Source organism: Thunnus albacares, chromosome 2 (genome assembly GCF_914725855.1).
Source record: "Thunnus albacares chromosome 2, fThuAlb1.1, whole genome shotgun sequence".
In the NCBI taxonomy this organism is placed as follows: domain Eukaryota; kingdom Metazoa; phylum Chordata; class Actinopteri; order Scombriformes; family Scombridae; genus Thunnus; species Thunnus albacares.
The window spans coordinates 38,841,500-38,853,177 of NC_058107.1; the positions used below are offsets into that span (position 1 = coordinate 38,841,500).

Consider the following 11,678-nt stretch of genomic DNA (forward strand, 5'->3'; position numbering starts at 1 on the left):
GTTTCCTAAAACTTCTTCAGTTTACTGTCAAAGAGACTCAAGAAACCAGAAAATATTTACATTTAACAAACTGAATCAGAGAATTTGGACTTTTTTTTTCTTCAAAAATGACTCAAAACGATTAATTGATCATCAAAACAGCTGCAGATTGTTTTTCTGTTGATGAGTCGTTGCAGGCAGTGATCAGTGATCAATAATCTGACTGATTCAAGCAGAGCACTTAACACATGTTGAATATTAAAGGAGCAGTTTGTAGGATTTAGTGCCATCTAGTGGTGAGGTTACTCTTCCTCCTCCTCCTCCTCCTCCTCCTCCTCAGGCTCGGGTTGAGCTGACCGAGGTCGTTATGAACCACCAATCCTACAGCGTCCAGCCAGACTCCGCTAACCAACCCCGACATACGACCACACACTGCACGAGAAAAACACCGTGGACCCTCTCTAGAGCCGGCGTTTGGTTTGTCCTCTCAGGGCTACTGTAGGAAGACGACCCGTCCTGCTGTAGACATAAAGGCTCATTCTGAGGGAACTAAATCCTACAGACTGCACCTTTAAGAGTTAAAATATTTAAACTGGCTGGATAATAAGATGAGACGTTATTGATCCCAGAGGAGAGATGTGCATGTTGCAGCAGGAAACAGACAAGAACAGTAATAATACAAACAACATAACAATATAAACAATATAATACAAACAAAATACAATGAAATAATAAACAGAATTCAGTCTATATACTTTATAAACATATAAACAAATGTTACAATAGTTTGGCTGCTTCATTTATCTGAACTGTATGTTGAGTTTGAGACATTAAACATGTTTCTGTCATTATCAATGATTATTATTGATATTATATCAATTATACAACATAAATTACTAATATTCATCATTTCAGCGTCAGTTTGTTCATAAAAACGTGTGAAAGTTTCAATCTGACCTGAAATCAGTCGCTTTGCTTTATAACAATCATTTAAAAAGTCTCTTCAGCTTCGCTGCACGTCGACTGAAAGCTCCGGACTGTTTACCGGGACGGACGGTGTCACCTGAAAATACGTTCGGTCAGATACAAGCTCCGAATGAAACGTTCCCGCCCTCCGATATGACGCAACCAAAACCAAAATATAAGTTAAAACAAACCGAAATCTTTTTATCTCATAAAACACATAAAACTCTCCTGCTTCAGAAAAACGCGACATTTATAAATAAAGATAAAAGAAAGAAGGTGAAATAGTTTCTACATTTGTTGTTTGGAAAAATACGTGACCCTCATAAATAAAATTAATAGATAAAATAATAATAAATATATAATATACATTACATAGAACAGTTATAATATTTTATAATGATATAAAATAAAAGGAACCAGTGTTGTGTTTTTTATATTTTTTAATTGTTTCAATAAAGAAAAAAAACATAAAAAATAATTAAACAAAAATAAATAAATATGTAAATACCAGAAGCCTTTTTTCAAATAAAACTGTAGTTTCTATTTGTTCATTTTTATATTTTAGTTCTTATTTTTACATATTTTATTAGAAGGAAACCATCACAAACAGAAGAGAACATGTTCATACATGTCGAGCAGATCAGAGAATCTGTCTGATATCAGACTGTGAGCGTGACAAACATCAGAGAGACTGTTGGACTCAGCTTATGGCTCCAAGAAGCTTTTATAAGTCTGGAGATGTTACATCATGTGTCTAATAAACTTCATTCATCTACGGGGGCGCTACTGAGCCCGTATCAGATATCAGGTTACGCCATTTCTGATGCAGGTGAAAGGTTTTGTGAGTTTTTGAGATTCCCTAGAACCTCAAAAATGTGATCCATTGAGGAGGAGGAGGAAGAGGAGGAGGAAGAGGAGAAAAAGAAGAAGAAGAAGAAGAAGGAAAAGGAGAAGAAGAAGGAGAAGGAGAAGGAGAAGGAGAAGGAGGAATGCTTGGGCCCTAATAACATGCTTCCATTCTGAGGAGGCTAGTCGGGTCGGTTCATGAAGGAAGTGCTGAGTGTGTGTTTGTGTTCATCTTTGTCCTAAAAATGATACCAAATGACCTGTGTGAGCTGCTCAGGAGGTGAAAGGTCAGAGAGTAGAGGTCAGACTCGTTAGCAAACAAATTAGCAATGCTAACGTTAGCAGCTGTGGAAACTAACAAGCAATCGTTACTATAGTTCAAAAAAGCAAACAGTCAATTATCTTTATTACGTTTGATGCAACAAAACTGCAAAGCTGATTCTGAAGTTGTGTTTTTCATCCGTTACCATGACAGCCAGTGGACTTTCAAGCTGGAATAAGGTTTCAGTCAGAGAGGAAGAACAGAAAACCTGGATGTATTTTACTAACGTTCTTGGCAAAGACGACGGATTAGATGCATCACAGCGAGGAGAGAAGTAACGTTACATCAGGTAACACACAACGGTTTGTTTTGACAACTTGTAAATTAACATGAACTCGTTAAAAGCAATCAGCTGTGAAATCAGTGCTGATCAGGTTTGTGTCTCCCGGCTGGTTTCAGGTTTCTCAGTTCTGCATGGGTCCGAGTCTCAATAGACGGGTCTGGTTTGGTTCTAAGACATTTCTGGGTCTTTATGGGTTTGGGCCTGAATGTTTGGACCCGTGAGGACGTCTAGCTTGAAGCACACCTGTCTGCACACCTGTCTGCAGATGAGAGAAGTAACAGCAGCGTTACTGGTGCTCATCGATGGGATTAATAATCACTGAGAGCAGAAGAATGATCCAGGTCCAGGTAGGTTTATCTCAGTGGGTTGAGAGTCATTAAAGAACACACCGATGCGTGTCGGTGTGCGTCTTCTGGTGTGCGTCACTGAGTTCACACCTGTCTGCAACTGGTCATCAAGCAGTAGTGAGTATTCTGTCCACCAGTGGGCTCCATTTACACGACATGAGAGAATTAACAACACTATAAGTCTCTGGTTTGTTTCAGTACATGTGACGATGAATCAATAAGGCAGAGAACATTTCTGATGAAGAAATCTTATTGTTTCAAAGAGGATCGTCATAACGGAGCCAGTTATCCTGTTGACATGGAAACACAGAGAACTAAACTAAACTGCGACGAGGATGGGATTCGAACCCACGCGTGCAGAGCACAATGGATTAGCAGTCCATCGCCTTAACCACTCGGCCACCTCGTCTGTTGTACTTGGTATTTCACAATAAAAGTCTGATGGAGAATACCGACCCAGTATGGACCTTTAGTTAGATGAGTTTGCTGGTAGTTTAATGAAAGTGAGGATCAGAGGAGATGCTGGATGTTCTGGCTTGTGCCTCAGAGTTTGTCTGCAGTTCAGAAACATGAATCCACTTCCTAAAATAGAAGCGTAGGGGGGGAGGGAGGGAAATGAAAAGCTACACCATACACCCATCCCTGCAGGGGAATTAGCTCAAATGGTAGAGCGCTCGCTTAGCATGTGAGAGGTAGCGGGATCGATGCCCGCATTCTCCAGAGGACCTTTTAACCCTTTTCTGCTCTCCTGACAGGTTTCCATCACGCTGGTTTAAGGTAAAGTCTAGCTAATTTAAGTGAGAGATTCGTTCCATCACTGTGGTTTATATGATCACCGGCTTGGTAACCATGGTAACTTATTCAGCAGAACTAGCTGCTCCGTAGCAGGATAACTGTCAAGCTTATAATTCAGCTGTGTGTCAAAGAACGTCTGACGGATGGAAACAGACGCCTAACTGTTCAGTTAATCTCACAGGGTCACTTCTGTGTCGGAGTGAAGCCTTTTATTTAAAAGCTTAGCATTTATAATTTATAAAAGTGTGCCAACGGATGGAACCGTCAACCGTTGCTCTTCTAACCTTTAAACCATCACTGCCCACCTACAGGTAGAGATCAGTCGTCTCCTTCACCTTGTTAATTGCAGTAGTTTTACCCTTTTTGGTGAAAACTCTTTTATATTCTTCATATAGTTTCATATAGTTTTTTACGCCACTTGTCAACAATCGACTGTTCTGGGCTGCTCATGTCCTTCTCCCGCTCTCTCTCCCTCTTCCACTCGGGACTTTGTGTCCTTTGGGTCCTATGGATGCCTCATCCAGACCTTTCTGACCTTTCTGAAGACCTCCCAATCAATTGCGCTCTTCACGCCTCTGTTCCAACGCCATCCTCGTCAGCTCATGTTCAATTCAATCTTCTGTCTTTACACGACTACAAGTTAACAAGAAAAGCCACATTTCACCACTGCAGGGGGGAGTGATTAAAAGTGAAGAGAGTGCTTTTTAGACGACAGGGGAATTAGCTCAAATGGTAGAGCGCTCGCTTAGCATGCGAGAGGTAGCGGGATCGACGCCCGCATTCTCCACAAGCCTTTCCCGCTGTCTCCGCGTAATGGTGCCTGGGACTTTCTCCTGCACTACAGCAAACAACCCCATCTGTGCGGTTAATTCAGAGGTGAGATAGAGAGAGTCCTCTTACATGTAAGGTCAGCACTCTGCTGGCATGTCCTTTCTTCCCGCGCATCATTTCTTTCAACCTCCTCCTCCAGTCTGAACTTCTGCATAAAGTTGAATTTTTCTCAACTTCCCTTTGAGCAGCAGTGGCAGTTTTTGAGAGTCCACCTCATACTGAAAGGCGTCCTGTTGTGTCTCCAGTGTTGGAGTCTGCATGTGTGAACGGGCTGTTAGACTGTCAGCTATGATTCAATCCTTCCCAAAAGGCTCCTCAACTATTCACACCTTCAGTCCCGTGACTCTGACCGCTCTCACGACCGCCACGTTAGCCGACGTCAATGCGTTTCACAGATTGTCCATACAACGCCACGTATGGATCCATGTATGGATTGTATGTATTGAAACCCCGTCAACAGACGAGGTGGCCGAGTGGTTAAGGCGATGGACTGCTAATCCATTGTGCTCTGCACGCGTGGGTTTGAATCCCATCCTCGTCGAGTCAGCTTGACTTTAGTCTGCTGCGTTTACATGTCGTGGAGCTAACCGGCTCCTTTGGGTCCTATGGATGCCTCATCCAGACCTTTCTGATTACGACTGTCTTACCCACGTTCAGATGCAAAACCGCTTCTCCACGTTAGCTAGACTTTCCCTACGTAAGTAGAAGAAATGCCTAAAAGCCTTTTGGAGAATGCGGGCGTCGATCCCGCTACCTGTCACATGCGAAGCGAGCGCTCTACCATTTGAGCTAATTCCCCTACCAAGAAAGGGAAGCTATCTAGTTCCGTGCTGCACTTCCCTTCCTTCCTCCCCTGTGGAGGATTCGTGATACTGGAGGGGGAAAAAAACCTATCTTTATTTGGTGTCTCCACTTAGGAAAGACACCCATGAAACCCTCCAGACCTTCCAGGTCTGTGTGAAGACCTCCCAATCAATTGCGCTCTTCACGCCTCTGTTCCAACGCCATCCTCGTCAGCTCATGTTCAATTCAATCTTCTGTCTTTACACGACTACAAGTTAACAAGAAAAGCCACATTTCACCACTGCAGGGGGGAGTGATTAAAAGTGAAGAGAGTGCTTTTTAGGCGACAGGGGAATTAGCTCAAATGGTAGAGCGCTCGCTTAGCATGCGAGAGGTAGCGGGATCGACGCTCGCATTCTCCACAAGCCTTTCCCGCTGTCTCCGCGTAATGGTGCCTGGGACTTTCTGGTGCACTACAGCAAACAACCCCATCTGTGCGGTTAATTCAGAGGTGAGATAGAGAGAGTCCTCTTACATGTAAGGTCAGCACTCTGCTGGCATGTCCTTTCTTCCCGCGCATCATTTCTTTCAACCTCCTCCTCCAGTCTTAACTTCTGCATAAAGTTGAATTTTTCTCAACTTCCCTTTGAGCAGCAGTGGCAGTTTTTGAGAGTCCACGTCATACTGAAAGGCGTCCTGTTGTGTCTCCAGTGTTGGAGTCTGCATGTGTGAACGGGCTGTTAGACTGTCAGCTATGATTCAATCCTTCCCAAAAGGCTCCTCAACTATTCACACCTTCAGTCCCGTGACTCTGACCGCTCTCACGACCGCCACGTTAGCCGACGTCAATGCGTTTCACAGATTGTCCATACAACGCCACGGCTGTATGGACATTGAAAACTCGTCAACAGACGAGGTGGCCGAGTGGTTAAGGCGATGGACTGCTAATCCATTGTGCTCTGCACGCGTGGGTTCGAATCCCATCCTCGTCGAGTCAGCTTGACTTTAGTCTGCTGCGTTTACATGTCGTGGAGCTAACCGGCTCCATGACTAAGGCCTCCATGCAGTGAATTCAACTCATCTAATCACAGGGTCCGGTCAAGGAGGGGAAATCAATCCGCACACCAGCGACCAATCGCAAGCCCTCTTGCAAGCGTTCCCTATGGTACTTGGTTGGGGGGCGGGGGGAACAGAGAGTCCAAAACGGAGGCAGCTATCCTAGCCTGTTGGATGCCTTGCACCGCTGGCGTGTCAAATCAAAGCTGCTGCACAACAGAGAGCTGCTTTGCACTCAGTTATGAGAGGAGGCCACGATACTGCTACCTCTTTGAATGAGCCGTGTACAAATGTCAAGACGAGGAAACGGAACAGCGGAGAGAAACTCTGGGAGCTGCTGTGAATGACTAGCGGTGGCCCAGCCGGCTAGCGAGTTAGCGCTTAGCTGGCCAGCTACAGCAGCTCACCAACCAGCCCCGTGAATGTCACTACGCCACCAAGTTTTCCGCCCCACCTAACAGCCCCTGCAGCCAGGCCTCTCTGCGATGGACAGTCGGGTCTCCCGGTACCTCTTTCCTTCTCCCGCTCTCTCTCCCTCTTCCACTCGGGACTTTGTGTCCTTTGGGTCCTATGGATGCCTCATCCAGACCTTTCTGATTACGACTGTCTTACCCACGTTCAGATGCAAAACCGCTTCTCCACGTTAGCTAGACTTTCCCTACGTAAGTAGAAGAAATGCCTAAAAGCCTTTTGGAGAATGCAGGCGTCGATCCCGCTACCTCTCACATGCGAAGCGAGCGCTCTACCATTTGAGCTAATTCCCCTACCAAGAAAGGGAAGCTATCTAGTTCCGTGCTGCACTTCCCTTCCTTCCTCCCCTGTGGAGGATTCGTGATACTGGAGGGGGAAAAAAACCTATCTTTATTTGGTGTCTCCACTTAGGAAAGACACCCATGAAACCCTCCAGACCTTCCAGGTCTGTGTGAAGACCTCCCAATCAATTGCGCTCTTCACGCCTCTGTTCCAACGCCATCCTCGTCAGCTCATGTTCAATTCAATCTTCTGTCTTTACACGACTACAAGTTAACAAGAAAAGCCACATTTCACCACTGCAGGGGAGAGTGATTAAAAGTGAAGAGAGTGCTTTTTAGACGACAGGTGAATTAGCTCAAATGGTAGAGCGCTCGCTTAGCATGCGAGAGGTAGCGGGATCGACGCCCGCATTCTCCACAAGCCTTTCCCGCTGTCTCCGCGTAATGGTGCCTGGGACTTTCTCCTGCACTACAGCAAACAACCCCATCTGTGCGGTTAATTCAGAGGTGAGATAGAGAGAGTCCTCTTACATGTAAGGTCAGCACTCTGCTGGCATGTCCTTTCTTCCCGCGCATCATTTCTTTCAACCTCCTCCTCCAGTCTTAACTTCTGCATAAAGTTGAATTTTTCTCAACTTCCCTTTGAGCAGCAGTGGCAGTTTTTGAGAGTCCACGTCATACTGAAAGGCGTCCTGTTGTGTCTCCAGTGTTGGAGTCTGCATGTGTGAACGGGCTGTTAGACTGTCAGCTATGATTCAATCCTTCCCAAAAGGCTCCTCAACTATTCACACCTTCAGTCCCGTGACTCTGACCGCTCTCACGACCGCCACGTTAGCCGACGTCAATGCGTTTCACAGATTGTCCATACAACGCCACGGCTGTATGGATTGTATGTATTGAATCCCCGTCAACAGACGAGGTGGCCGAGTGGTTAAGGCGATGGACTGCTAATCCATTGTGCTCTGCACGCGTGGGTTCGAATCCCATCCTCGTCGAGTCAGCTTGACTTTAGTCTGCTGCGTTTACATGTCGTGGAGCTAACCGGCTCCATGACTAAGGCCTCCATGCAGTGAATTCAACTCATCTAATCACAGGGGCCGGTCAAGGAGGGGAAATCAATCCGCACACCAGCGACCAATCGCAAGCCCTCTTGCAAGCGTTCCCTATGGTACTTGGTTGGGGGGCGGGGGGAACACAGAGTCCAAAACGGAGGCAGCTATCCTAGCCTGTTGGATGCCTTGCACTGCTGGCGTGTCAAATCAAAGCTGCTGCACAACAGAGAGCTGCTTTGCACTCAGTTATGAGAGGAGGCCACGATACTGCTACCTCTTTGAATGAGCCGTGTACAAATGTCAAGACGAGGAAACGGAACAGCGGAGAGAAACTCTGGGAGCTGCTGTGAATGACTAGCGGTGGCCCAGCCGGCTAGCGAGTTAGCGCTTAGCTGGCCAGCTACAGCAGCTCACCAACCAGCCCCGTGAATGTCACTACGCCACCAAGTTTTCCGCCCCACCTAACAGCCCCTGCAGCCAGGCCTCTCTGCGATGGACAGTCGGGTCTCCCGGGACCTCTTTCCTTCTCCCGCTCTCTCTCCCTCTTCCACTCGGGACTTTGTGTCCTTTGGGTCCTATGGATGCCTCATCCAGACCTTTCTGATTACGACTGTCTTACCCACGTTCAGATGCAAAACCGCTTCTCCACGTTAGCTAGACTTTCCCTACGTAAGTAGAAGAAATGCCTAAAAGCCTTTTGGAGAATGCGGGCGTCGATCCCGCTACCTGTCACATGCGAAGCGAGCGCTCTACCATTTGAGCTAATTCCCCTACCAAGAAAGGGAAGCTATCTAGTTCCGTGCTGCACTTCCCTTCCTTCCTCCCCTGTGGAGGATTCGTGATACTGGAGGGGGAAAAAAACCTATCTTTATTTGGTGTCTCCACTTAGGAAAGACACCCATGAAACCCTCCAGACCTTCCAGGTCTGTGTGAAGACCTCCCAATCAATTGCGCTCTTCACGCCTCTGTTCCAACGCCATCCTCGTCAGCTCATGTTCAATTCAATCTTCTGTCTTTACACGACTACAAGTTAACAAGAAAAGCCACATTTCACCACTGCAGGGGGGAGTGATTAAAAGTGAAGAGAGTGCTTTTTAGACGACAGGGGAATTAGCTCAAATGGTAGAGCGCTCGCTTAGCATGCGAGAGGTAGCGGGATCGACGCCCGCATTCTCCACAAGCCTTTCCCGCTGTCTCCGCGTAATGGTGCCTGGGACTTTCTGGTGCACTACAGCAAACAACCCCATCTGTGCGGTTAATTCAGAGGTGAGATAGAGAGAGTCCTCTTACATGTAAGGTCAGCACTCTGCTGGCATGTCCTTTCTTCCCGCGCATCATTTCTTTCAACCTCCTCCTCCAGTCTTAACTTCTGCATAAAGTTGAATTTTTCTCAACTTCCCTTTGAGCAGCAGTGGCAGTTTTTGAGAGTCCACGTCATACTGAAAGGCGTCCTGTTGTGTCTCCAGTGTTGGAGTCTGCATGTGTGAACGGGCTGTTAGACTGTCAGCTATGATTCAATCCTTCCGAAATGGCTCCTCAACTATTCACACCTTCAGTCCCGTGACTCTGACCGCTCTCACGACCGCCACGTTAGCCGACATCAATGCGTTTCACAGATTGTCCATACAACGCCACGGCTGTATGGACATTGAAACCTCGTCAACAGACGAGGTGGCCGAGTGGTTAAGGCGATGGACTGCTAATCCATTGTGCTCTGCACGCGTGGGTTCGAATCCCATCCTCGTCGAGTCAGCTTGACTTTAGTCTGCTGCGTTTACATGTCGTGGAGCTAACCGGCTCCATGACTAAGGCCTCCATGCAGTGAATTCAACTCATCTAATCACAGGGGCCGGTCAAGGAGGGGAAATCAATCCGCACACCAGCGACCAATCGCAAGCCCTCTTGCAAGCGTTCCCTATGGTACTTGGTTGGGGGGCGGGGGGAACAGAGAGTCCAAAACGGAGGCAGCTATCCTAGCCTGTTGGATGCCTTGCACCGCTGGCGTGTCAAATCAAAGCTGCTGCACAACAGAGAGCTGCTTTGCACTCAGTTATGAGAGGAGGCCACGATACTGCTACCTCTTTGAATGAGCCGTGTATAAATGTCAAGACGAGGAAAGGGAACAGCAGGGAAAAAGAGGGAAACTCTGGGAGCTGCTGTGAATGACTAGCGGTGGCCCAGCCGGCTAGCGAGTTAGCGCTTAGCTGGCCAGCTACAGCAGCTCACCAACCAGCCCCGTGAATGTCACTACGCCACCAAGTTTTCCGCCCCACCTAACAGCCCCTGCAGCCAGGCCTCTCTGCGATGGACAGTCGGGTCTCCCGGGACCTCTTTCCTTCTCCCGCTCTCTCTCCCTCTTCCACTCGGGACTTTGTGTCCTTTGGGTCCTATGGATGCCTCATCCAGACCTTTCTGATTACGACTGTCTTACCCACGTTCAGATGCAAAACCGCTTCTCCACGTTAGCTAGACTTTCCCTACGTAAGTAGAAGAAATGCCTAAAAGCCTTTTGGAGAATGCGGGCGTCGATCCCGCTACCTCTCACATGCGAAGCGAGCGCTCTACCATTTGAGCTAATTCCCCTACCAAGAAAGGGAAGCTATCTAGTTCCGTGCTGCACTTCCCTTCCTTCCTCCCCTGTGGAGGATTCGTGATACTGGAGGGGGAAAAAAACCTATCTTTATTTGGTGTCTCCACTTAGGAAAGACACCCATGAAACCCTCCAGACCTTCCAGGTCTGTGTGAAGACCTCCCAATCAATTGCGCTCTTCACGCCTCTGTTCCAACGCCATCCTCGTCAGCTCATGTTCAATTCAATCTTCTGTCTTTACACGACTACAAGTTAACAAGAAAAGCCACATTTCACCACTGCAGGGGGGAGTGATTAAAAGTGAAGAGAGTGCTTTTTAGACGACAGGGGAATTAGCTCAAATGGTAGAGCGCTCGCTTAGCATGCGAGAGGTAGCGGGATCGACGCCCGCATTCTCCACAAGCCTTTCCCGCTGTCTCCGCGTAATGGTGCCTGGGACTTTCTGGTGCACTACAGCAAACAACCCCATCTGTGCGGTTAATTCAGAGGTGAGATAGAGAGAGTCCTCTTACATGTAAGGTCAGCACTCTGCTGGCATGTCCTTTCTTCCCGCGCATCATTTCTTTCAACCTCCTCCTCCAGTCTTAACTTCTGCATAAAGTTGAATTTTTCTCAACTTCCCTTTGAGCAGCAGTGGCAGTTTTTGAGAGTCCACGTCATACTGAAAGGCGTCCTGTTGTGTCTCCAGTGTTGGCGTCTGCATGTGTGAACGGGCTGTTAGACTGTCAGCTATGATTCAATCCTTACAAAATGGCTCCTCAACTATTCACACCTTCAGTCCCGTGACTCTGACCGCTCTCACGACCGCCACGTTAGCCGACATCAATGCGTTTCACAGATTGTCCATACAACGCCACGTATGGATCCATGTATGGATTGTATGTATTGAAACCCCGTCAACAGACGAGGTGGCCGAGTGGTTAAGGCGATGGACTGCTAATCCATTGTGCTCTGCACGCGTGGGTTCGAATCCCATCCTCGTCGAGTCAGCTTGACTTTAGTCTGCTGCGTTTACATGTCGTGGAGCTAACCGGCTCCATGACTAAGGCCTCCATGCAGTGAATTCAACTCATCTA

At 47.4% G+C, this 11,678-nt stretch overlaps 1 protein-coding gene, 2 long non-coding RNA genes and 9 other non-coding genes across 12 annotated transcripts in view; 10 read left to right on the forward strand and 2 right to left on the reverse strand.

Annotated features, from left to right (window-relative positions):
• tti2 (TELO2 interacting protein 2) overlaps positions 1-1,108 on the reverse strand; it is a 7,619-nt gene extending 6,511 nt beyond the window's left edge. The window contains exon 1 of the mRNA XM_044334076.1: positions 937-1,108. The gene's annotated coding sequence lies outside the window, so the exon portion shown is untranslated. The remainder of the gene's footprint in view (positions 1-936) is intronic.
• A 1,962-nt stretch (positions 1,109-3,070) lies between these two features.
• trnas-gcu lies at positions 3,071-3,152 on the reverse strand. The gene has a single exon. It is a non-coding gene; the product is annotated as a tRNA-Ser (tRNA).
• Positions 3,153-4,252: 1,100 nt separating this feature from the next.
• On the forward strand, positions 4,253-4,325 carry trnaa-agc. Its single transcript has one exon. It is a non-coding gene; the product is annotated as a tRNA-Ala (tRNA).
• A 503-nt stretch (positions 4,326-4,828) lies between these two features.
• Positions 4,829-4,910, forward strand: trnas-gcu. Its single transcript has one exon. It is a non-coding gene; the product is annotated as a tRNA-Ser (tRNA).
• Positions 4,911-6,062: 1,152 nt separating this feature from the next.
• Positions 6,063-6,144, forward strand: trnas-gcu. Its single transcript has one exon. It is a non-coding gene; the product is annotated as a tRNA-Ser (tRNA).
• Positions 6,145-6,334: 190 nt separating this feature from the next.
• Positions 6,335-7,704, forward strand: LOC122971267. The gene is made up of 2 exons (XR_006399439.1): positions 6,335-6,561; positions 6,594-7,704. It is a non-coding gene; the product is annotated as an uncharacterized LOC122971267 (long non-coding RNA).
• Positions 7,705-7,873: 169 nt separating this feature from the next.
• Positions 7,874-7,955, forward strand: trnas-gcu. Its single transcript has one exon. It is a non-coding gene; the product is annotated as a tRNA-Ser (tRNA).
• Positions 7,956-8,212: 257 nt separating this feature from the next.
• On the forward strand, positions 8,213-9,515 carry LOC122971274. The gene is made up of 2 exons (XR_006399441.1): positions 8,213-8,372; positions 8,405-9,515. It is a non-coding gene; the product is annotated as an uncharacterized LOC122971274 (long non-coding RNA).
• Positions 9,117-9,189, forward strand: trnaa-agc. The gene has a single exon. It is a non-coding gene; the product is annotated as a tRNA-Ala (tRNA).
• A 162-nt stretch (positions 9,516-9,677) lies between the features above and the next one.
• Positions 9,678-9,759, forward strand: trnas-gcu. The gene has a single exon. It is a non-coding gene; the product is annotated as a tRNA-Ser (tRNA).
• Positions 9,760-10,928: 1,169 nt separating this feature from the next.
• On the forward strand, positions 10,929-11,001 carry trnaa-agc. Its single transcript has one exon. It is a non-coding gene; the product is annotated as a tRNA-Ala (tRNA).
• A 503-nt stretch (positions 11,002-11,504) lies between these two features.
• On the forward strand, positions 11,505-11,586 carry trnas-gcu. The gene has a single exon. It is a non-coding gene; the product is annotated as a tRNA-Ser (tRNA).
• Positions 11,587-11,678: the final 92 nt, after the last annotated feature.